Source organism: Crocodylus porosus, unplaced genomic scaffold, assembly GCF_001723895.1.
Source record: "Crocodylus porosus isolate Cpor-Errol unplaced genomic scaffold, CroPor_comp1, whole genome shotgun sequence".
Taxonomy (NCBI): domain Eukaryota; kingdom Metazoa; phylum Chordata; order Crocodylia; family Crocodylidae; genus Crocodylus; species Crocodylus porosus.
This window is the reverse complement of record NW_017728925.1, coordinates 3,771,365-3,793,801: the sequence shown is the minus strand read 5'-3', so window position 1 is coordinate 3,793,801 and position 22,437 is coordinate 3,771,365. Positions and strand designations below refer to the sequence as shown.

At 47.3% G+C, this 22,437-nt stretch overlaps 1 long non-coding RNA gene across 1 annotated transcript; it reads right to left on the bottom strand.

Annotated features, from left to right (window-relative positions):
* Nucleotides 1-17,084: 17,084 nt before the first annotated feature.
* LOC109314150 lies at nt 17,085-20,669 on the bottom strand. Its single transcript, XR_002102223.1, has 3 exons — nt 20,616-20,669; nt 19,560-19,619; nt 17,085-17,440 (listed from the first exon to the last, which is right to left on the bottom strand). It is a non-coding gene; the product is annotated as an uncharacterized LOC109314150 (long non-coding RNA).
* Nucleotides 20,670-22,437: the final 1,768 nt, after the last annotated feature.

The following is a 22,437-nucleotide window of genomic DNA, read 5'->3' as shown; positions in this document are numbered from 1 at the left end:
GCCAGGGGTGGATGGCAGGGAAGCTGTGAGAGGCCAGATCCTTGTTGAAGCAGCATGGTCTGGGCCCATTCCCCGCTATCCACCCCAAGGCATGCATGCACCTGCTGCCAGGAACGAGCCAGGCTGATGGTCCCTGGACCCCAGTGCAGCAGCTTGCAGCCTCCCTGCCGCTTGCTGTGAGCAGCCCAGGCTCTGTGGTGGGTAGCAAGGGCCTGCCCAGAGCCTGGGCCAGCTGTGGGAGGTTTCAAGTGGCCGCACTGGAGTCTGCAGAGCCCTGGCCTGACTAGTTGCTAGCAGGTGCACATGCATCTCAGGGCAGGCAGCAGGAAAAGGGATGGGGCTGCGCTGCCACAACAAGGATCAGATCCCTCATGGCTCCCTCATCATCCACCTCAGGTGCACATGCACTCACTGCAAGCAACAAGCTAAGCCGGGACTTGGCAGACCCCCGTGCAGCTACTTGCAGCTGCTTACAGCATCCCAGCTGCCTGCCACAGCTGGCCCATGCTCTGAGCTGGCCCCTGCCACCTACCATGAAGCCTGGGCTGCTGGTCCTAGAGCTGTATCTAAAAGTGTAGTTCAGGTTACCTCTGCACAGTGCTGCAAAGCCATACAGGCTTATGCTTCCTGTCCAACAGCTTTTTGGACTCTCCTGTTAAACAGATTGTGTATACTCTAAGTCATACTACTTACAAAGTTTTCCGTAGGCATTAAATCTTTCTCTCACTAAGAAATTACATGGTTCTTTCTTCTTGGAAGCAGGCTGGCAGCTGTGAAATACTGTTTCACAAGACATTTAGTTGCGAGGCTTAAATGGCAAGGCTTCCCGAGAGAGCATGGGACTGCCCTTCACAGACCAGCTAGCTCCTTTGTGCCTTCTGCCTGGACTAGCCTTTCCCCACAATGTTTGTCTTAGCTTTGGGGAATTTCCCTACAAGGGGGTCTCAAATACCTAGGGATGTAGAATTCAAAGTTATAAATAAAGAATGAGACCCTGCAGCTTATTAAATAAGAAGACTTGTTAAAAGGACTTAATTTTTCCCCTTTCCAGTTGGGGGGGGGGGGGGTGTTCTTCCAGTTTCATCAACAGACCTGTCTGAAGTGTGGACCATGTTGCTGACACTTTGTATGATGCCACATGCCATGCGTGCATCCTCTGTGCCTCAGGAAGATGGGAGAGCCTGGACTATAGAGTCACAGCAACCTAGTTATTTTTGAGGGTTTGAACAAAACCAGAGAGCCTTAGCAAACATACTTGTAACAAGAATCCCCCTCCCCGCCAAGCGATGTAGGAAATAGTTCCCTCGGGGAATCCCTGAGTATGGTGCTCGCCCCATCCTTGGGGGTCTTCAAGAGGAGACTGGACAGGCACCTGGCTGGGATCACATGACTCCAGCGTTGGTGACTCTTCTTGCCTGCCAGGGGCAGGGGGTCAGACTAGATGGCCCACTGAGGTCCCTTCCGACTCTATGAATCTATAAACTAAGTTTAAAAAATCCTTGAAGCAAAAGCACTGACTGCTCCACACTACAGGACCAGTCTGCAGGATGGCTACCACTTCCTCTGCAAAGGCAATAGCATCCCCCAGTGGGCAGCACTAGGAAGCACAGTAATTAATATTTCAGCTGCTTCTATTCCAACAGCAAAGCAAAGCCTAAGCTCTCATAAATCTCATTAGTATACTAAAACTGAACGACCCCATTTCATTGCTTGAATAGTTGAGCAAAGACATCAGTACAGTGTTGCCAGCTCCAAGGATAAAGCAAATAAGTCAAGTCTCCCAACGTCCTACAATTAGCTTAAAATCAAGAGAAGATAAATAGCTGGAGTTTTGCCTTTGGCTGTTGGGTTTTCAGGCCCTTGGGGGACAAGTTTCCACATTTTCCCAACACCCATGAAGGCAAGAAATGGTTTTGCCTAGTGAAAACTAAAAGAAACATTAAATATCGTGAGAAAGCTAAGATCCACTGGCTGGAAGGAGAAGCTAGACACATTCAAATAAAAAAAATAAGGCACCGGTGTGTGGCACTAAGGGTAAAAAAGCCATTGGAAGCCATTTAACAAGGCTTGTCCTGAGTTTCCAATCATAAAAGATTTTTACATCAATATTGCATCATTTTACAACAATGTTATCTAGTTGTTGAGCCTCCAGATTCTCCGGCCAGTTGGAGATGTCTCTGGTCCATGGCATGACTCACACCCAGCTGCCCACAGCCCCAGTGGGAGGTTCAGCACCTGGAAGGAGAACAGAGAGGCATGTTGACCATGCCACTGCTCCCTCAGCCATACCCCTGCCCTGGAGCTGGGTGTAGACATGGTGTGGGGCCACTCTGGCAACTCTACAGCACACAGGGCAAGTCCCAGGTAGACAGCAGCATTTGGTGCTTTTAATCTTTAACAACAGCATAAATCTTTGCTTTGCCCCTACTGGTTGGGATGCTCTAGTCCAAGCTTTGCAGGAGATTACTCTGGGGAAACATAACAGACCTTTCTGGCATTATTGACTACGAAGATTTTACTAAAGTCATGCTTCTGAGAATGCATCTATTCTATAAATTATTCACATGCTCTTGGCATGGCCAGTGAACTTGGCAACCCTCCCTCATTATTTTAACTAAAGCCAAACTCTGGCTGCCTACAGTATGTATACACTGAGCTAATCTGGTATTCCTATGCAGCTCTGTGCTCTGGGGGGAAACATCTCAAGTTCCCTATCACCAAGCAGAGCCCTTCTAGGAATTTGCCCAGGGGGCATTATGAGGCAACTTTTCTTTCCCCAACAGCCCAAGGGAAGCATTGGTTTTAAGCAGCCATCACATGCAGCTTTGTCAGCCTAGTACACTGATTAATTATATGCTTTTATAAAAGTGGTCAGAGCCATGGATCTGCACCTGACTATGGCCCAACTGTTTATGGCTGAGAGTCCTTTCAGGAATCACAGCAACGTGCAAGAGCACTAGATGGAGAGAGATGAGTTGTATATATCTGAGTGCCCTTCCCATGGAGCACACAGCAAGGGACTATCAACTACTTCTGTGGTTTAAACAGGAAGGCCCTAAGGGAGGGGTGTTTTAGATTGTTGTGCACCAAGTAATTTTACTCCAGAAATTACTAAAATGGTAGCTTACTGAAACAAGCAGCGGTAGGACCCATATTAATTGGATGCCTTAACGCTCATTCTGAGAGGTGACCCCCCACTGCTTTTAGACAGATGGGGGTTTTCACCAGGCTGCAGGGGTACTGTAGTTTTGAACAATGCCTGTTGGATTATTAAAGAAAAAGAAAGTAGGAAAAAAAACAGTCATTACTGCAATTCCAATCTCACTTAAAGCTTTTTGCCTCAGGACATACAACAGAAGTTATACTTGTGAACATGAGGATGCTTCTGGAGGTGCTCTTTTTAAATAAGATCGGTATATGTTACTTGCACAAGTTGTAGTGAGCTCTACTTTAACCAAAACAGTTTACAGCTAGGCAAAGGAATTTCCTATTAGGAAAAGTGATTCTTATTAGGTTTATCATGAATAATCTAAACATTTATACATGGCTAAAGGTTAATGAACTTTAGCTAAGCTTTGGGAAACCAAGGTAAGCATTTAATAAATCCATAAATAAATAAAACCCATTTTGAGAGCTGCTTGAGATAGGCAAATGAATAGTAATGCTCTTGAATTCAAGCTAAACGTTCTGTTTGTCTGTCAAGGTTCAGATGCATCTACTCTCTAGGAATACAGTCTCATTTAACAATAGAAACTGTTACTGCCTGAAATTAAAACTATATTTCAGTATCCCATTACAATCATGAGAAAATTGTAACATTTGGCATTGTTTTGGCAAAGTTTTCCCTCCATAGCTGAAGTCTTGGTTATGTCATTATATTGCAAAAATATAGTGCCACCCTCAGAGAGATGGTATCAGAGAGCAGCAACTTTCCAGGGTGGCACTGAATTTTGCAATATAATAGGGTTGTTGCTGTTTGCTTCTTTGACAGAGATAAGAGGAGAGATCTGAAACAGGAGTGGGGTGAAGAGAAGACAAATGGGCACAGAGCAAATCACTTGCTTCATTCAAAGATCAATAGCTTTTTCCTTCTCCAGTTTCATAAGAGAACTGAGAAACACTTCTTTTAGGGCTTGTACATATTGGCTGCTGTCACTTTTCCATTAGCTCCACACCCTTCTGGGAGACTCCTGGCAGCATGTTCAGCCCAGGAAGATTTACTGTTACCTTTGAAATATTTAGAGAATAGTTATGGGACTTTAACACCCCTTAACTAATGACTGCTCTTGTTTTAAATGCCTTTACAACATTTAAGGTAACCTGAGCCAAAGCCCTGTGTATGTGCCAGGGTAGTAACCAACTTTGCTCTCGTGTCTTCTCAGAACGTCTTTAAAGTTTGGGGTTGTAACTGCTTGTGTTTAGCCCATTTTCTGATATATTTGTTTAGGGTTTAGTAAGAATTGAAATCCTGCTGGGAATAAGTCCAAACACAAAAATTTTTTCACCTTTAAATCGCCATTTTAAATTTGCGTCATTCTTAATGAGCATTTGTGGAATCCAACAGCCTGCAAATAAGCTAATCAGTCCTCATCTTTCTATTTTGGAGAGATGACTCTTGGTATTTTTTTGATTTCCTAAGGAAGCTGCTTAAGCACTCCAAATAACTAGCTGTTTACATTAATAGGGAATGAATTATCTTCAATGATTTCCAATTTTAGTAATGAGTGATCATACTAAAATGTCCTTACTATATTTATGCATTAATGGAGATTCTGTATAAATAGTCAAATGTTTGAAATGCATAATGTTTGCAAATAAACAACTCAAAGGAGCCAAGTTCTAAACAACTGTGGAATAAACCAAAGCTGGATATAAACCATTTCCCAGGTAAACATATTTTCTTTAAAATCACACATGAAGTGTTTTGCATGAATTCAAAACTTCCGGTGGCATCCAGTTTCTACGAGTCCAGGAGGAGCTGCGGTGAGCAGCACAACTGGGTACAGTATTTGCTGAACACTTGTCCTAGGCAAGGAATAGCAGTTGTTCATTCGTCTCTTGCTTGGTGGTTGATGTAGTTGCACATTATCTGGGGCTGTGTCCCAAGCAAGATTCAGTTCTTCCCGCTGAAGATGGTGTAGAGACTTCTTGCTTTCTTTCACAGCAAATGGACAGTGAGCTGCAGAGACTCAGCAACAGGGCAGGGCTGACCTAGGCAAAGGATTTTAAAAGCCAGGAAACAAGTGACCAGAGAGTTAGTAAACAGGGGAGTTTGTATGGCAATTGGGGTGATTTTTTTCTCTAAATGCAGGAAATGGAGGGAGGAGCCAATGATGGGGACAGAGGCAGCAGTGGAAGAAGCCCAAGAGTGCAGAGATTGTCCTGACGTATTTCTATTAAAGACAGGGACTTGTTAATAAACAAGGCCTTGGTGAGACCACACGTGGGCTACAATGTACTATTATGGTTACCCATGTTCAAGAAAGATTAAATGACTCTGGGACTGGGGCAGAGAAAGGAGTATGCAAACTAAAGAGCTTGGCTTGTAGTCTAGCAAAATGAAGGTTGAGTGGGGTCATGATAAACATGAAGTAAATGAGCTATTTGACTTAAAGGACAATGGTGACACAACAAGAATGGGTATGAACTGACTGTGAAATTAGGTTTGTAGCAGAGGAGTGATCTTCTGGAAAGGCCTGCTATAGACAGTAGTGCAGACAAGAAACCAAACTGTTTTTAAGGTGGAGCTTGCTCAATGAGTGGAAGGGTTTGGAAGATATCATTACCTGTCACAGCAGGGGATTGGATTGACTGAACCAGGAACTCTCTTCTGGTTCCCTGTTTCTGTTACTCCTTCACAGAGGTTCTCTCCAGCTCAGCAGTGGTATTACTGCTAGTCCTGACAGTATTAAGGCAAAGCCATCCCCAAAGCCATGAAATGCATGAATCACACGTGCTGCTGTCTTGACCCTGAAGCACATGGTCTCTGATTAGACTGTGTGCTAGGGTGAAGGTGTGCCTTGGTTGCAGTTGGGGGTTCCTGCTGCTTTATGGCATCTGTTGTCAGTGAAAGCCTCGGGACACAGTAGTGCATTATTGTCTGCCATGGAAAGGAACGCACACGTCTTCCCCCGATGTTCTTTCTGCCTTGCCATTCAGGTTATTGGTAAATGAGACACGTCCTGTCACAACCGGAACTGCCGCTGAACATAGCTGTAGTTTGCTAACATACAGCAGAATTTCTCAGTGGTGCCTTTCCACTCTGTAGGAGCCTCAAGCACTTCAGCCCAGGTCTCCTAAACCAGTCAGACCTCAAATTGGTTTTTGCCCCACCATCCCCACCTCCTCACCAGCTCTCAGAAAAAACCACGGGCTGCATGCAGATGAAGCCTGCACATCACCAGCTCCAGGTTCTGAAAGACCAAAGAGGGTGGCCAGCTCAAAGCTAAGGACTCTTCTTCTGACACCAGGCCCCCTGTTTCTAGGGCCAGCAGTGGATTACCATCTCAAACGTTGGAACTAACTGCACTGAAGTGCTACCCCAAAATAAGGGCAAGGGAGAAAGGGGTGGAGAGTGCAGAGCTCAGCTGTGTGACATCAGGCAGGGGAAGTAGATAAAAGATCAGAGGAGATGGTTGTAGGGCTGGCAGCCAAGCCACCCCCAAGCAAGTGGAGACACTTGCCTTCTGGCTGCAAGTCTCCTTGATGTTATCCCTGGAAGCTACAAACTGAGATGAACATCCTGCCTCTCTGGGGAAAACACAAGGGCTGTGCCTAGCTTGTAGCCAGTCCTCACTCAGGCAAAGTTCCCCTACATCCTTCCATGTGGACCTCAGCCAGAACTGCAGGATTTGGCCTCCGGCTTGCAAAAGAACTCAGGGAAGGTCCCAGTGTCCACAACCCTCCCAGCTCTGCTGAGTCTGTCTGTTCCAGGGCTGAACCCTGGCCCAGCCCACTGCATGGCTGGGATGCTGCACTAGCCTCTAGCCATACCTCCTGCCCCCCCAGTGGCGTCAAACTGTGTTGAGAAAATCAATCCACAGTAAACAAACAGGGAACAAGCCAAGGAGTGTGTGCCTTTTCAGTAGGGCCTGAATAAATATCCAGATATTCTCCCCTGACATCATCTCCACAAATTACCAGCCAAAGAAGCTGTCATGGGGAAATGTCAAGCGTCGGATATAATTCCTTGCTTTGGAGCCAAAGTCACAGACTTGTTTTGAACAGCAGCAGCTCAGGGGCAGCTATGATATCCCAGTGTCCCCTCCTCAGGAGGAAAGTAGCAGCCCCTGGTACTGTGGACTAGGTTCCCTTCTGTTCTGCTCAGCAATGCAGAAGGGCAGTTTGCATCTTCTCTATGCAGCTCCTACAGCCCCCACCAGCAGTCAGCAGCCAATGGCCAATATGCCAGCCGAGGGCATCCTCTCTGGCCTCTGTCCTTCCACAGTCCTTGTGCTACATCTCTTGTAAGGGAACCCCAGGCCTGGGGTCTCCCCCTGCCCTTTGGCTCCTTTGTACCAGCCTTACTGATGCAAAGAAGCTGCTGCAACAAGAAATGAGCCTGGTAAACCCAGCACAGAAGAGATTTGCTTCATGCACTAAGTTCCATTTGTTATTCGGTCCCAGCCTATGCAGCTCTGTAGTGCTTGCCCCCTCCCTGGCTCTGCTACACTTGCTCTAGAGTCACTGCTGCCAGCTCACTGCCCTCTGCTAGGGCAGCATCCACCTCCCCGATCCAGAATCAGGCTCCCTCTTAGTTGGTTTCTCTCTCAACTGCCCAGCAACCTGGTCTCAACAGGAAGGTGCTCTCAGTCCTGCCTAGCCTGTGATCTGGTGACTAGGTTGCTCTGCTGTGGTGACAAAAGTCAGGATTTGAATCCCATCAGGGAAAGGTGAGCTTAGAGTCTGGATCCACCAAGTCTCCCTGATCTTGAACAGGTGCTCCAACTGATGTGCAAAAAGTAGGACAGACACACAACATCAAATACCATTTTTTTTCATCTGACTACAGTTTCAGGGGATTATGCTACCCTTCGGTGTGCCCCCAGGGGACTGAATTACAGCAAAGTAAATGGACTTAGATGCTTCAGGACATCATGGGATCACTTCCAAACACATGCAGTAGGAACAAATCTAATCCCTTGGGGATAGGGTGTCAAAGAGCCCTATCAGATGGTGTAAAACACTGCCTGTGGGTCCCACATTGGATCAGCACACTGCGTGTGATGCATTCCAATCCTGTGTGCTGCACACACCACATGGGTTTGGGGCCAGTGCATGGCATTCAGCATGTGGAGCTGGTCTGGGCACACACCGCATACAGTGCCCACACCAACCTGGCCCTGTGAACAGGGTCTGGTGTGCAGGCCAGTCTGGGGCCCAATCCAGCCCCGGGGCTGGGCCTGAGCCATTTACTTGGCCCACAGGGCCAATGAGTTTGATATCCCTAACTTAGGGCAAAACTGTAACTGTGAACATACAGCGCAGGCCATGATGGAGGTCAAACAGAATGCAGCTGGGGGGCTTAGATGCCGAGGAACTGTGTAAGTGACACTTCTGTGCTCAGCAGTGAAACAGGATTCTGCCCTGGTGCAAGTGCAGCTGCTGCTGATCATTCAGCAGTGCATTCATCAGAGGCATGCTACAGCAGTGCTCCAGTGTCTCTGCTAGCCAGTTCACTTGTACTTCTACCTGAAAGACTGAATTTTACCTTTAACAGAGTTGAGCAATAAGTTTGATGGAACAGTATTTCCTTTGGAAAATGCCATTTTGTCTAAACTGAAAAATCTGATGAGTGTCAGTTTCAACAGCATTTGGCAAGTATCGTTTCAACTTGTTTCTTTTGCTAATGTTGGCGCCTTTCAAACCAAATTTGTTTCGATTGATTTCACTTTGAGGTTTACGTTCCCTGGAAATGAGTGCAGCCTTGGCTATATTTAATAAATGATATTTTGAAAGCACCAGAATGAAACAATTCAAGCTGAGACATTTTGAGGCTCTCTCACAGGAAAAGTCAGTTTTGAGTTCTGTAGCAGAATGAAAATGGAATTCCTGCTCTGAAGGAAACCATTTTCTGATCAGCTGTACCTGTCATGGGTCTCTACATTAGGTTTCCTGCCTGATATTGAAAGGCAGTTGTCACAGTAAGATTTACTCAAAGCCTAGTCATATCAGCTTTGCTAGGGAGAAACCACCTCTCAGCCATTTCAGCTCCAACAGTAATAAGATAACTGGCATAGATGCTTCTCAGTTTTAACCCACTGGGCCTTTCAAACAGGCTTTTCCAACACAGTTGAGCCCATAATAGCTACAAGTTTTATTGCCTGGAAACTTAATCCAACCAACACCATCTACAGCAGCCCACTCACTCCCCTCAGTCTGGGCATGGTTATCATCTCAGTTAACATCTGAGCTATTAAAATTCCCTGGGGATCAGAGTTCTGGTTTTGCTTATAGGCTGAAAAAAAATCCTGGTATATTTTCTGTAACACCCATGGATGCTAAAAGAAAGCCCCAAATCACAGGACTGCTTATACCTTCCTCTCCTTCCCTTCATACCAGACCTACAGTATGCCTTACCTGGGGCACAAATAGTTGGCTGAAACTCCCCATTCTCCAAACCACGTCAGACCTCCAAACCTCACTTAGGCGGTGCGAAAATCCTCTCTGCTCAGAAACCCCAACTGTCTGAGCACTTCCTGTCTTGGGTGCATGGGAGAACAGAACTTGTGCTGCATGCCTTTGCAGTCACTGAATCAGCTGTTCCAGTATGGACTTGTAGATTAAAGCTGTAATGGACTGTTATGATACCCAGAGTTTGACCTCCTGAATAGACAGCCCATGTTGATAGCAAAGGTAAAATTAGCTTCTGGAGCAAAACAGGCAGAGTACTGTTTACACTGCCTGGAAAATACTATTGTTACCAGTTCCTGAGAAAGCTCTACTGGAAAATACAGCTTCACAAGAAAAAGTGTAAGGCAATTCTATTTTTGCTAACTGTGGTGTGCCCAGCTCATACCTGGTGGACAATCGTCCACTGTTTAGATTTTAGCTGGTGCATTTTTAAGCAGTGAATGTTTAAGCACATCCCCATTAGAGCCACTCCAACATGCTGGTAGAAAATAGCCAAGTAATAAAATACGCCCAGGTCAGGGACCGTTTTAAAACAACTAGAGTTTTCTTAGTCTTAAAAAAAATGCAATTTGCACCAGTCCCATTGCTGCACCTCTCAAGAGAACACCAGATTTGGGGCTAACCAGGACTCACCACAGCTGCATTCACTTGGCTGCATCAGGAAATAAGACGGGACACAAATACAACCTTGGCATTGCCTTGTGAGGGCTAGGCTCCTGCCATATAGTTGGCATCATCCCAGCATTCCTATCAACTTAATATATTCTTCAGTCGTGCTATTTAACTAATTACCAGAAATTAACTTGGATCAATAGTTTGGAAGTGCCCCTTTGCTCTTCTCTTTTCCTTCCCTCCACCCCAAGTTCTAGTGTTAGAAACAGGAATTCTCTTCAGTTCATTTTACCAAACCAGAGGGAACTTGCTCTAGTAATTAGAACTTCACTATCTGAGAGGAAAGCCCATTCTGAAATTCAGATGCCCAAAGATATTCAAAATGGACTAATTTACCATAATAAAATTATCCAAAAGTAGATGTGCTTGATACCGAATAGCAACCATGCCACAAATCAATTGCTTTAATTTTCCAGAGACTGTAGGATAAGGCCCTTTTAAGTAGCTGGGTTGATTTCTGAGCACCTTTTTGTTCTGTTAGTGCCTTTCATCAGTCTTTTACAGACTTCACCAGCAAATTTAGGTCCTTTCATATCAGCATTGCCCTTTTACAGATGAGAACACCAAGGCACAGGTTGTGGAAGTGAACTAGCCATCGGAGGATTGGCAAAAGTAAGGTGAAAGCTAACAAGAGGTCCAGTCTGCACTGCAATTCCTAGAGCCCCCTGACTCTCAAGGAGCTACAGCATTCATTTCAAAGCTGCAGGTGGCATGTAGGAACTACACTAAAGGTCTTCATTTCCTTATATTTATAAATGAAGGTCACGCCCTTGCTAAGTACCCACATTTAAAGGAACCATCTACATGAATGCATCTAGAAGCACAAACACATGCCAGAAATGTTACTTGAACCTAGTAAACTTCTTCCTTAAGTAACTGGACCAGCACTGGGGTTATTTCTGGAGGGTCAGGGTGGGGCCAGTTCTCATTGGTCAGGAGTTGTAATAAATATTAGCTTACCTGTGCCTGCCTTCTAGGCACTTTGAGTTCGTTGACAGCACAGAGGCTGCAGTACTGTAAATGCCTAGGATTGCTGCATGAGGGCTTGCTAAGCAGTCTTTTCCACCAGGTAAGAAAGAGACATGCTCTGTCTTCTCTGATTGCTGCTTAGCTCCACCTGTTGTCTCTTCTCATCTCCCTTCCCCTGAGAGTCAAGGGTCTAGTTTAAATGCAGTAGCTGATCCCTTTTCTTCTAGCTGGAAAGGTCACTGATTCTAGAGGAGGATGGCTAATTCCTTTATGTCACTCACTCCTACTTACCTCTTAGAAGTGAGACAGGGGACTGAGAACACTTAAGCTGTACACAGACAAACACATACACTGCTTGGCTGTTGTGCAGCATTCTTGCAAGCACTACCTAGATAGAGTCTGGACTTTCTTAGCCCTATGCTGAGCAGAGCTGTCTCCTGTGCTAGCATGTTCACCTGGGCTGGTGGGGCATTTGCTTGGCATAGCTCTGGGTGACAGCTGCTAAACGGAAGGCTGGGTGTGTGCATACAAGCAGTAGAGCCATAGCAGATACTAATGTTTTGCATCCATGTGTTCTAGAGTAGGGGGAAGTCCTGTAGCTCCAGTAAGTATCTCATTCATACAATGAGTTTTTCCAGGGATGATATATCCATGATCCCCCCCACCTCTCCCCCCTGTCCCCCCCACAAAAAAAAAAAAAAAAGCTGGGGGAGAGGATGCCTGGAAACCATAATGTAGGATGGAGATGCACATGAATGCTGCAAACACAAAGGGAGCACTGTGCTGTTGAACAAAGTCCCAACCAGCTCTGGACAGGTCTCTAAATCTAGCAACAAATAGAGGAATTCAGCCAGGAGACTTCCTGCTGACCAGCTCTATTCCCACCACCACCCTTGACAATTCAGGCAAAACAGTGCTGTGGAAAATCATCAAGGCTGGAGCTGAAGAAATTCATCCATGTTTCTTCACCCCCAACTCAAATGTGCTTTCTCAAAAAGCAAAGGCAGCCAGTGGGGGGAATGAATCTGCACAGCTATCAAGTCTTGTGCTGCTCCATGCTTGATTTGTATATTTGAGAACTTGCACTGATCCAAAAACTTAATTTTCTTCCTGCCATCAGCACTGGTGGAGCCAGGACACTGAGGGGTACACAGCTATGGTTGGGGAGAGAGGCAGGTTCCAAGTGCAGCTTGGGAAGCCTTGATCAGCATGACTAATCCCCTCTGTTGTCCAGAAGACATACGCTGATGAACAGCAGATACATACAGGCAGTTCTCTAGGACACAGTTGATTCCTGAAAACAGTGCCTTAAGTCAAAACATTGTAACTTGGAACCGATTTCTGTTCCCCTGCCCCTACTGGAAACAGTGGTTCCTGAGCCAAGGCCCTATACCCTATTTGCACCAAAAATAACCCAGAATTTTGTACTTAATCAATTAGAGAGGAGTAATATAGCTACATTAAGTATTTCTATTGTAAACAGCAATCATACTGATTTGGAAGGACTTATTTGAGGAGACTTTGCTGGACTTCTTGAAGGGCTCTTGGCTGGAGTCTTCTCAGGAGTCTTGGCTGCAGGTTTTTCTGGAGTCTTGTCCGCTTTCTTAAAGTGTCCAAGGAAGTTTGGAAGGATGATCTCCAGGGAGATGGGTGACACAGTGAACTTGCTTGCTGGCATGGCTTGGCATCAGATCAAGTGTTATAAAGTTGAAACTGATGTCAGAAAGCTGAAACAAGGTGTCAGTTTAGAAACGTTGCAAGTGTGAAATGTTGGAAGCTGAGGACTGCCTGTACTTGTATCCCATCTTGCATGCAGCTGAACCTGGACTGCATAAGATCTGGACTGGGCTGTGGTAATGCTTTGTTTAGCTGCTGATGGCCTGAGTATCATACAAGATATGAGCCAGTATCAGCCCTCTATCAGTTCACACAGCCAGGGTGCGTGAACCTGCATTGTCAAAACCTGCCTGGACACGGGACTCCAACATATTGGGGGAGGCAGGCGTTTCTTGGCCTTGGTTACAAAATGTAGCAGTTCTCCCTTTGCTTGCTACAGAACAGGACAAGCACCCCTCTGCCAGGCAACAGGCTCCCGTACCTACAGGGGAAGGTGGGTGGGGGTAGATCTTGGGCAGCTGGCATATCTGTAAGAGTTTGTGGGCATTTATTAAAGCCTCTTATTGTTAACCACTGAACAAGACTGAAGTTCTGCCAATGGTTGTGGTCCAAGCACAGGCCTCCGCCTCACATGTTTTGTTTTTTGCAGGATTTTGGGAGGGAATCTGAACCAGCTGCCAGCAGAGGCTATGGCCAGGCTGCAGGGTGGTCAATAAAGGTGCTGAGACTAGCTGCACTGCTCCCCCTATGAATCCTGACACAACCATGCAGGCCCAACCGATTGGTCAGGATCATCCGGATGCCCCTGAACTGGGCTGCCTGTCCCAGCCTGACACAAAGCCTGGAAGCATCAACTATGTGCTCCTAATCCCGCTAGCAAGGCCAGAGTGCCACCCTGCTTGTACTGAGCAGGGACAGCCCCATGTGGTGTCTGGCTCTTCCAAGCCCAGAAGCTGCCCCTGGAAGATATTTCTGATTGTCTTGGGTGTTGTGGTCATCACTACATTAATGACCCTGCTGCTGTTCTGGAATTACAAATGCATTGTCATCGACCAGTACTGTGAGGGGAACAATGAGGTGCTGCCTCCTCTGTTCAAAGTCCTTTAGAGAAAGGGAGCATGAGACCAGGCTGGGACCCACTCCAAGGCCCCTCCTGAGTAGATGACTGGTTGTCCTTGACTGTGCCCTATTGAACATCTCCAGCAGGGACTCTGCACCAACAGACTCTTACAGTGGTGATTCCTTAGCAGCTAATGGATCATCTTGTCTTGACAACTGCTTGTTCTAGCAGGTTCCTGTTCTAGTTGCCATGTAACCCTTTAGCCCCCTGCTTGCTTTCCCTAGCATTTGGGGAACATTAGCATTGATGCCCTATCTGAACAGTAATATAACACTGTAATTTGGACTAAACTTCCTGGTGCCTCCACATTGTGGTTCTGTCTGAATAAGTGTCTTCTGGCTTTGGACAAACGCATGCCAGTCACAGGGGAGGGCACCTCAGGAACACAGTCTGTCTAGGCCTTTGCTGCTTACTGCAGTTGAAGTTGCTTGAGGGTATATCATAGGCCTGCAGTTCTTAAGTTACTGCAAACATCTGATACGCTCCTCACAAGCCCCCCAGCTTTCCAAATAGGCTGACTTTTCCCACTGCCTTTGTCAATGGCTCCAGTGTAGTGGGTATAAAATGTAATTGGGCTGATTCAGCTGCCTCTTGCCCCTTCTCTCACAGATATGGATGATGATAGCGATGCTAGCAGGGGCAAGACCACGAAGAACTGAGTCCCATGTCTCTGAAGGTAGTTGTTTTGGTGATGGAGAACATAATACACCTGGCCTCCAGCCATCCCTGTGTAACTGGAGTGATGCCTACAGGGGTTGTTGGTGGTGTTATCCGCTGAATTGGCTGTAGAGTTGAAAACCCACTAGATTCCAAGAATGGGAACATGATCCTCCTGGCACGGAGTCATTTTTCATAAGTGCATTCATATTCTGGCTGGTACCATTTGTTTGGAAATAGCCACTCTTGGGACAACATACCATGTTACAGGCATCCAGGCTGGTCTTAGATGTAGCAGCTGCAGCTAGAAACAAAGGAATATCAAGTGGTTCCTGTTATGTGCTTCAGGTAGCACAGCCAGGGAGCCATGGTGCATGGCAAGGAAAAGGGGAGAAATCTGTTAAGACTGAGTTGAATCTTATTTTGTATTTTCTTCCTGTCTAAATTAAAAAAAAAAAAAATCTTGTTTGTTCAACATGCAGCATTTCTTTCAACCCAGCATTACTGGCTCTTTGTTTTGGGCTTTGGAAGAACAACAAAAGAAACAATAGCTATTACTAAATTCTCTGAACTGCCAAAAGAGGAGCCCCATCCTCCCCTTCTACTCTGCATCTGTGACCAGGATAACTGTTATAACTTGGGAGTTCTGGTCCTCCGCAACATTGCCTCCTCCCTAGTGCCTAAGTCAGAGGCAAGCGAAGTCTGGCCCAGAGGCTGGATCAGGCCCATGGTAGACTCTGTTTCCCAGCAGCCCCTGCCTACATCACTGTGTCCAGTTTCCATGGAGATCCCAGCAGTAGTGGGGGCTGTGACAGCTGGGGCCAGGATTTCCATGGAGACTGGCCACCAGCAGCACTGGCAGGGCATGTTGCTGGGTGGGGAGCTGCTCTGAGACCAGGGCTGGGGTCTTGCAGCAGTGACAGCATGGTGTGGAGCCAGGGCAGAACAGCAATCTGCTGCCTGCATGTGCCAGGCAAGTGTGTGTGGACAGTGGATCACAGCTCTGCCCTGGCTCCTTACCACACTGTCACCACTGGAAGATCCCAGCCCCAGAGCAGCTCCCTGCTCAGCCACACTGGGCTGGACAGCTCTCTACCCTCACCCTAGGGCCATAAACTACTGTGGAGCCAGGGAGGTGCTCTGTGTCCTTCCACTGCTTCTGGCCTCACTTTGTGTAGACAATTAAACATTCACTAGCCCAGGGGCTGGAACATAGGCCTCCCATCTCCTAGGGCAATGACCTTCCTTGGCAGGCCTGAAAGTTGATCTCACTCCTGTGGGGCCCTCTGTATCAATGAACATTTATTTATACAAAATGAAACAGCTGCAACAGGAGAGGTGAGGCAACCCATTTCAGAGCAGCCTCTGGCCAACAGATTAGGGTACTGCTCTGACCGATGAAAAGCCCAAAACTTTTCTTGGACTTGGGCAAAGTACTTCTACAGTTCTTTAAAGTGTGCCCTGGGTCTGATACAGACCTGCATTTGCTTAGCACTCATCTGCATTTGGAGGTATTTATGAATTCTCTGTTGAAGAACTGAGTACAAGTGTTGCCTTTTGTTTCTCCACTCAATGAAATGGCCTTGCGTAAGCACAAGGGAGTAAGACCAGTGTCCACGCTAAAGGCAATAATGTCAAGAAACAACCTGTTGTATCTCTTGGGCATGCCCAGGCCTACACCTAGACTGGGAGGAAAGACTCCATATACCAGTCAGGCTGATATGCCCTCTGAGGGCTAAGGCCTCCTGTTTCAAGGAAGTCTTTGGTGCTGCCGAATCCCTGATTGTCTCCGGGAGTTATGTACAGCAATGGGCAGAGATGCATTGGAGCGGCTGACGCAGTGACGTGAGTTTGCCTCCTCGCTTGAGGATTCTTTCCAAAAAACTACAACTCTCGATTAAAAGCTACATCCCAGTTCAACCAGGGTTCTCGCTGACCTCTGTAACTTGCTGCATGTGTCGCGGCAGCAGGGTTAATTGCCTCCTGAATCGGCAGGCATGCCAGTGTACGTTCATGTGCTCCCTCTCACTGCCTTCCTCCAGTCCCCCTAGCATAGAAATGGACAAAATCCAGCCCACAGACCAGATCTAGCCTATGGCTGACTCCATTTCCCAGCAGCCCCTGCCGGTGACGCTGCAATTGGTTTCCATGGAGAACCCAGGAGGGCAGGGCCGTGACTATGGAAACCTGGCTCTGCACTAAGAGGGCCCCAAGCAGCACTGACAGGGTATGTGGCTGGGCAGCGAGCAGCTCCAGGGCTGGGGCTGGGATTTTGTGGTGGTGACAGCGTGGTCCAGAGCCGGGGCAGAGCCAAGATCTGCTGCCTGCACAGCCCTAGGCCTGGGGTCTCCATGGAAACTGGCTGCAGTGGCATGGGCAGGGGCTGCTGGGAAATGGAGTCCGGCTGCTGGCCAGATCTGCCATTTTGCCCACCTCTGCTCTAGCAGTTTTGCCTGGTTTAATCTCCACTTGGGAAATCAGAAGCCATTTCTCAGGCTATCTACCTTGGTTGCTTTCACACAAACCTTCTGAATGCTGTGGAAGAGATGCTGACATCTGTCCCCAGGGCTTGGACATTTTGGTGGGACGTGTAAGAAGGAATTCAAAGACAACCTTACTTTAATTTCTAGGCCCAAGAGCTTTCTATTCTGTACCATCTGGAGGGACTGCTTTCAGACTCTCTGCCAAAGGCTTTTCTGCAACACAATGCTTTGTTCAGTCTGTCAAGTTTGCTGTCACTTCACTTCTTCATAAATGTGTTCCTTTTCATCTCTAAGGGGAAAAAAAGATACACACCGCTTGTCCCCAGCTCTTTGTGACGTGTCTGTCTGCTTCTGCTTGGTGCTTGTTAAGCACTTATAGATGAACCACTTTTCCTTGGCAACTCAGCTCACGATATAACACTTTGGGGCCAGAATGGGCAGATGCAGAACTGGCAGCCATATGGCAGGACAGAAACTGTTATTTGTTTCTTCAGAATTGTCTATAATATAAACTTCCTGCATGAGAGGAGTAGTGGGTTGCAAATATCTGCAGGACGGGGTGCAGGCAGCCTGCTGGTACACCCTCCTCCCCACTCCTGGGTCTGGGACCTTGCTGAGCCACAGGATGTGGGGCTAAAGGGGAGTATGCTCTGCCCTCCTCCGTGAGCCACCTCCCAGCCTGGAGTTGCAGGCAGTGGAATGGTCTTTGTGACCCATAAGACAAGGATAACAAGGCAGCAGTTGTCAAGGAGGGGAGAAGGTGAAAGAGATTAAACCACAAATCCAAGGGCATGGTGAATGCAGCCTGTGCCTCCCTCCCCACCAGCACCCAACTTCAACCAGCGCTCTCATTCTGGGGCACTGGTTCAAGACAATGCAGAGGGAAGAGCTTGCCCTACAGAGACACTAACACATTTCACATGCTGCACTGGAAAGTCCTCATCTTCCAGCTTTGGTTCAGTTTTGCATGACTGATCACCACTCAAGAGGTTGTGCTCAAGAGGTAGAATTAGACAACCAGCATTCAAACAGTGCATGATCTGAATTTCAGATAAAGCATGGTGGCTTCATAGGGGCTTAATCCATATGGGAAAGCAGCAAAAAAAAAAAAAAAATCCTCTCAAGTTTGGATTAAATTCTTCAGTCATTCCCCATCAGCTGGTCATAGTGACTGGAGACATTGCCCCTGTACCTTTTTACCTCACTTCTGTTGTATATTTCTAAACAGTGTCCGTTGTATTGTGCTGTGAGGGGGGAGTCTCAGTCTTACTCGTAGGCTAGGGACAGAAGTTACGCATAAACTGGTTTAAGTGATCAGAAATTGGTTTAAACCTGTAACAGAACAGAAACTCAGTGCAGGTAAACCAGTTTCAAAATGGCTGAAACTGGTTTGAGATAAACCTGGTTGAATGTAGTCACACTTAACTGATTTGGGTCAAGCCAGTTTATAAAACTTCTGCCCCAGACCCCTTCCTGGTTCAAGTTAAATCACGGTCCCCCAGCTTCCCAGCATGCTTTCTAGCCTGGGATGGGCTGTGCTGCCGGCTCCTCTGCTCCGCAGCGGAACAGAGAGGGCTGGCTGACGGTGGGGAGGGCCTGCCCCCCCAGGCAAACCCTAGCTACTCAGACTTACTGCTGGGTGCAAGTAGGGTTTGACAACTCTGACTGAAGCTATTCTGGGAGATTTTTATTTCCTCAATATGACATAATGTCATTACTTGTACTGTTCAACCCGTTCGCAATATCTATCTCCCGGATTGCTTTCAATAGTCACTGGAGATGGATGCCAATTCTGGTAGACTCCCGGTGGGACTGGGAGGGTTGGCAACCCCAACTGCAACTGTGGACTACAAATCCCAGAGGCAGCTGGAAGGAGGAAAAGAAATGAATGAGCCACCCTGCAAAGCCCTGCTGCTGTAATTCTGGACTTCAAATCCCAGGTACCTCGGGGCAGCAGAAGGGGAAGTAAACACACTGCCAGAGAGCTGTGCTCTAGCGCCCCCCAGCTTCTGCCCTGAGCCACTGCAGGCATGCAGCTGCATTGCCTGAATCAAAGGTGTCTGTTTACTTCTGTTTCAATTTAATCTGTGCAGTTTAGAAAAACTGCAAAGACTGAATCGATTTAGCCTTGGGCTTTTGGACTATCTGTACTTAGCCTTACTGTCCATTTCAGAAAGACATTTGCTGCCTTTTCCTGTGGTGTAGCTCTTCCTAGCCTGTGTGAACTCAGCACAGGCAGGATGCAGTCTCCTATCACCCATGCACAGTTTACTTTATCTGACAGCTTGCAGGTTCAAGAACAGCATGTGGACAGAAATTGCAGGGGCCGGTATGAGGAGAGGGTGCAAGACACCGTATAAAGGGCAGATATTTAGGGTTGTGCATATACAGCCATGTCTAGTACTCACTCTGGTACAAGGTACAGATCACTAGTGTTCTCATAGGCTGGCTTAGGAGAGGTTTTGGACCTAACAGAAAAGGAGACAATCACATAACACTCTGCTCTGGCAGCACTGAAAACAGACACAGTCAGAGATGTACTAGGGCATCTACATGCCTGGCACAGCCATCATGCATGAGGCAGTACTGGCTGCTGACCTGACAATCCCTCACCCCCTCCAGTTATGCTACTGGGCACAGTCAAAATCTACAGTTCCCCCAAAGGAATCAGCAGCCCTGTGCTCCAGCATGGAGCACTTCTCCATGGCACCAGCCCTAAGTGCAACGGACTGGCTAACCAGGCACCAGACAGGATAATTCAGGAGAGTGATAAATAAGTTCTGTTAATGATGCATTAGAATATGGGAAGTGAAAACAGTTTAGGTATTGGGTATAGCCTAGTTACCTATGCATGCAGTAGCCCATGACTGGATTAGTTAATGAGCACTGTCTGTATAAAGCATGCATCCTTTTAGAGGAATTTAAATCTGTCTGGCCCTGCACCTATTCCCTCTGTCAGTTGGTTCGATTAACCAGTCAACTGTGTATAAAGAGTGTTCTAGTATAGATGTACAAAGTTTGGAAAGTGTCCCTGGGACCTACAACAGCTCTCTTGGTCCTTCCGATGCCCAAGTACCTGCCCCCTGCTCACTCCATTCCCCATTCACAGACATACAGGTTGTGCTCATACTGTTGGCATTTGTGGGCTTCTTTGTTTTGGAGGAAGGGTTTTGAGTGGTAAAGTCACCCCTGCCCCTTCACTGAGTATGGGAGAGCTCCCCATGGCCCACTCAGACACATCTGTAACCCAGCAGCAGCTCCTCCCATGTAGCAAGGCAGGCCGGACAGGCCCCTGTCCCCCTTCCAGATATTCCATAGGTAAGAACAACCAGAACCCTGCTGTCTCCCTGGAGCGAGCCCCTGCAGCTCTTTTTATCCATCACAAGGAGCAGAGAGGCACAAGCCTGTTTTTATACAATCTTTACCAGAACTCTCCAGCAAAGAAGAGATTTCTGTTGACTCACTTGGGTCCTGGATGCAGCTCACTGGGATCCATGTACATAAACACAGGGTGGGGTCTGAAATCACACAAGATAGTATTTCAGTGCACCAGGTGGCATGAAGAAGGTGCTCTCCAAGAGATGGCATAACTCAGTCTATGGTGACTCCAGCAGGCACCAGGCCCTCGGCTGCTGTTCTCTTCTGCACTGCTACCTCTCCTGCCACCCCAGGTACCTCGTCCACCCTGGGTGACAGCTGAGCAAGGTGAACTTTGACACATAAATACCTAGGACAGACCTGCCTGCCTCCCACCTCTCTCATGCGTTGGGGTCAGCTGGGCCCACGTTGGAAGCAGGAGCACAAACACCTCAGTGCTTCAAGAAACAAATACTTACAGTACAATTGTCAGATTGTAACCCTCCACATTCCCTCTATCCATCCCTTCAGCATTTCACCCCTCCCCAGGGCCCACAGTGAGATGTTTTAGGCTCATAAGCACAGATATGACCTTGTGCCCTGGTGTAACACAGATTATAGTCGTACGGTATAAGGCAGGGCTGGTTGCCACCAGACCTGCAGTTTTCACCCCCCTGTGGTGTAACACACAGCCGTGACAGGAGTTTGGCTTTCAAGAATTTGGAGTACAGTTTCCCCCAACCCCTTGCACTGATCTTCTTGAAACATGGCAGGTTTCATGCCCTCAGCAGAGGCTACCATCCCTGCAAGTTTCATCCAAATTGGACAAAAAGCAACAAAGTTATAGATATTTCATTGATTCCCCATATACCCTATGGCCGGATCTCTGAGGCGGCTCCAAAGCTTTGGAGCCACTTGGGCCGGATCGAGGTGGGAACGCGGTCGGAGCTCCGGATCAGATCGCCGCTATCCAAAGCAGCTGGATCCGAAGCCAGATCAGATTGCTGCCAGCTCACGCAGGCCTAGTAACTAAGGGATCACTTTCTCCCTTATCCCCCATGATAATCCCTAAGGTTAGCTAAGAGCGATCTCTTGCAAATACCTTCAACGAGCCAAGCTTTCTTGGCAAAAACATGTGGGATGTCATTCTTAGTAGTCACCCCTCAGCTCTGGAACTCCCTTCCCTTTGAGGCCTGCCAGAGGCTGACCCCGATTATCTTCAGGAAGACCTTCCTGTTGAGGCGAGCATGTAGCAGGCAAGGTTCAACTGTGATATAGGTTTGGGGAGTTGCTATATAGTTTATCTTAGTGCTCTGTTGGCTTTTATAAGTGTTTTATCTTCCTTGCTTGTTTTCTCAGTTGTTTCACTTCCTTTTGTTTGGGCAGCAAATAAATCAAATCAATAAATAAACAAACCCATACAGGCAGATAAATAAATCCTGAAACGTCTTAATTGTACACACCCTCTACTTCTTGACTCAAGGTACCAAGCCATGTCTTGGCTCCTTGTACAAAATTCAGACTATGAAATGACATGGACATCACTGGGTTCCAAATCATGCAGTGTAGCTATGTGTGCATAGTGCTGCTCTGGTGGCTACTGCAATAGGAAACCAAGGGCTGCTATAGGGCTCCCAAACTATGAACGCTACATGGTTTTACCACGTCAAATTTTACCCTAAATACAACTGCCATGCACAGAACTACAGAACTGTTCATACCTTGAGTTAAAATTGTTTCAGCCAAAACACCTTGGCTTTGAGGAAGGGGGGTCCTGAGAGACTGCCCCATGGCCAAGGACCCAGCAACTTTAGAGGTCAAGACTCTGGGATAGACCCACCAAGTGAACTGCCCCAAGACTGCTGCTTAGAGAGCAGCCCACCATCAGAGCAGCCAGGCATGCCCAGGATCCCTGGATCTCCTTCATGC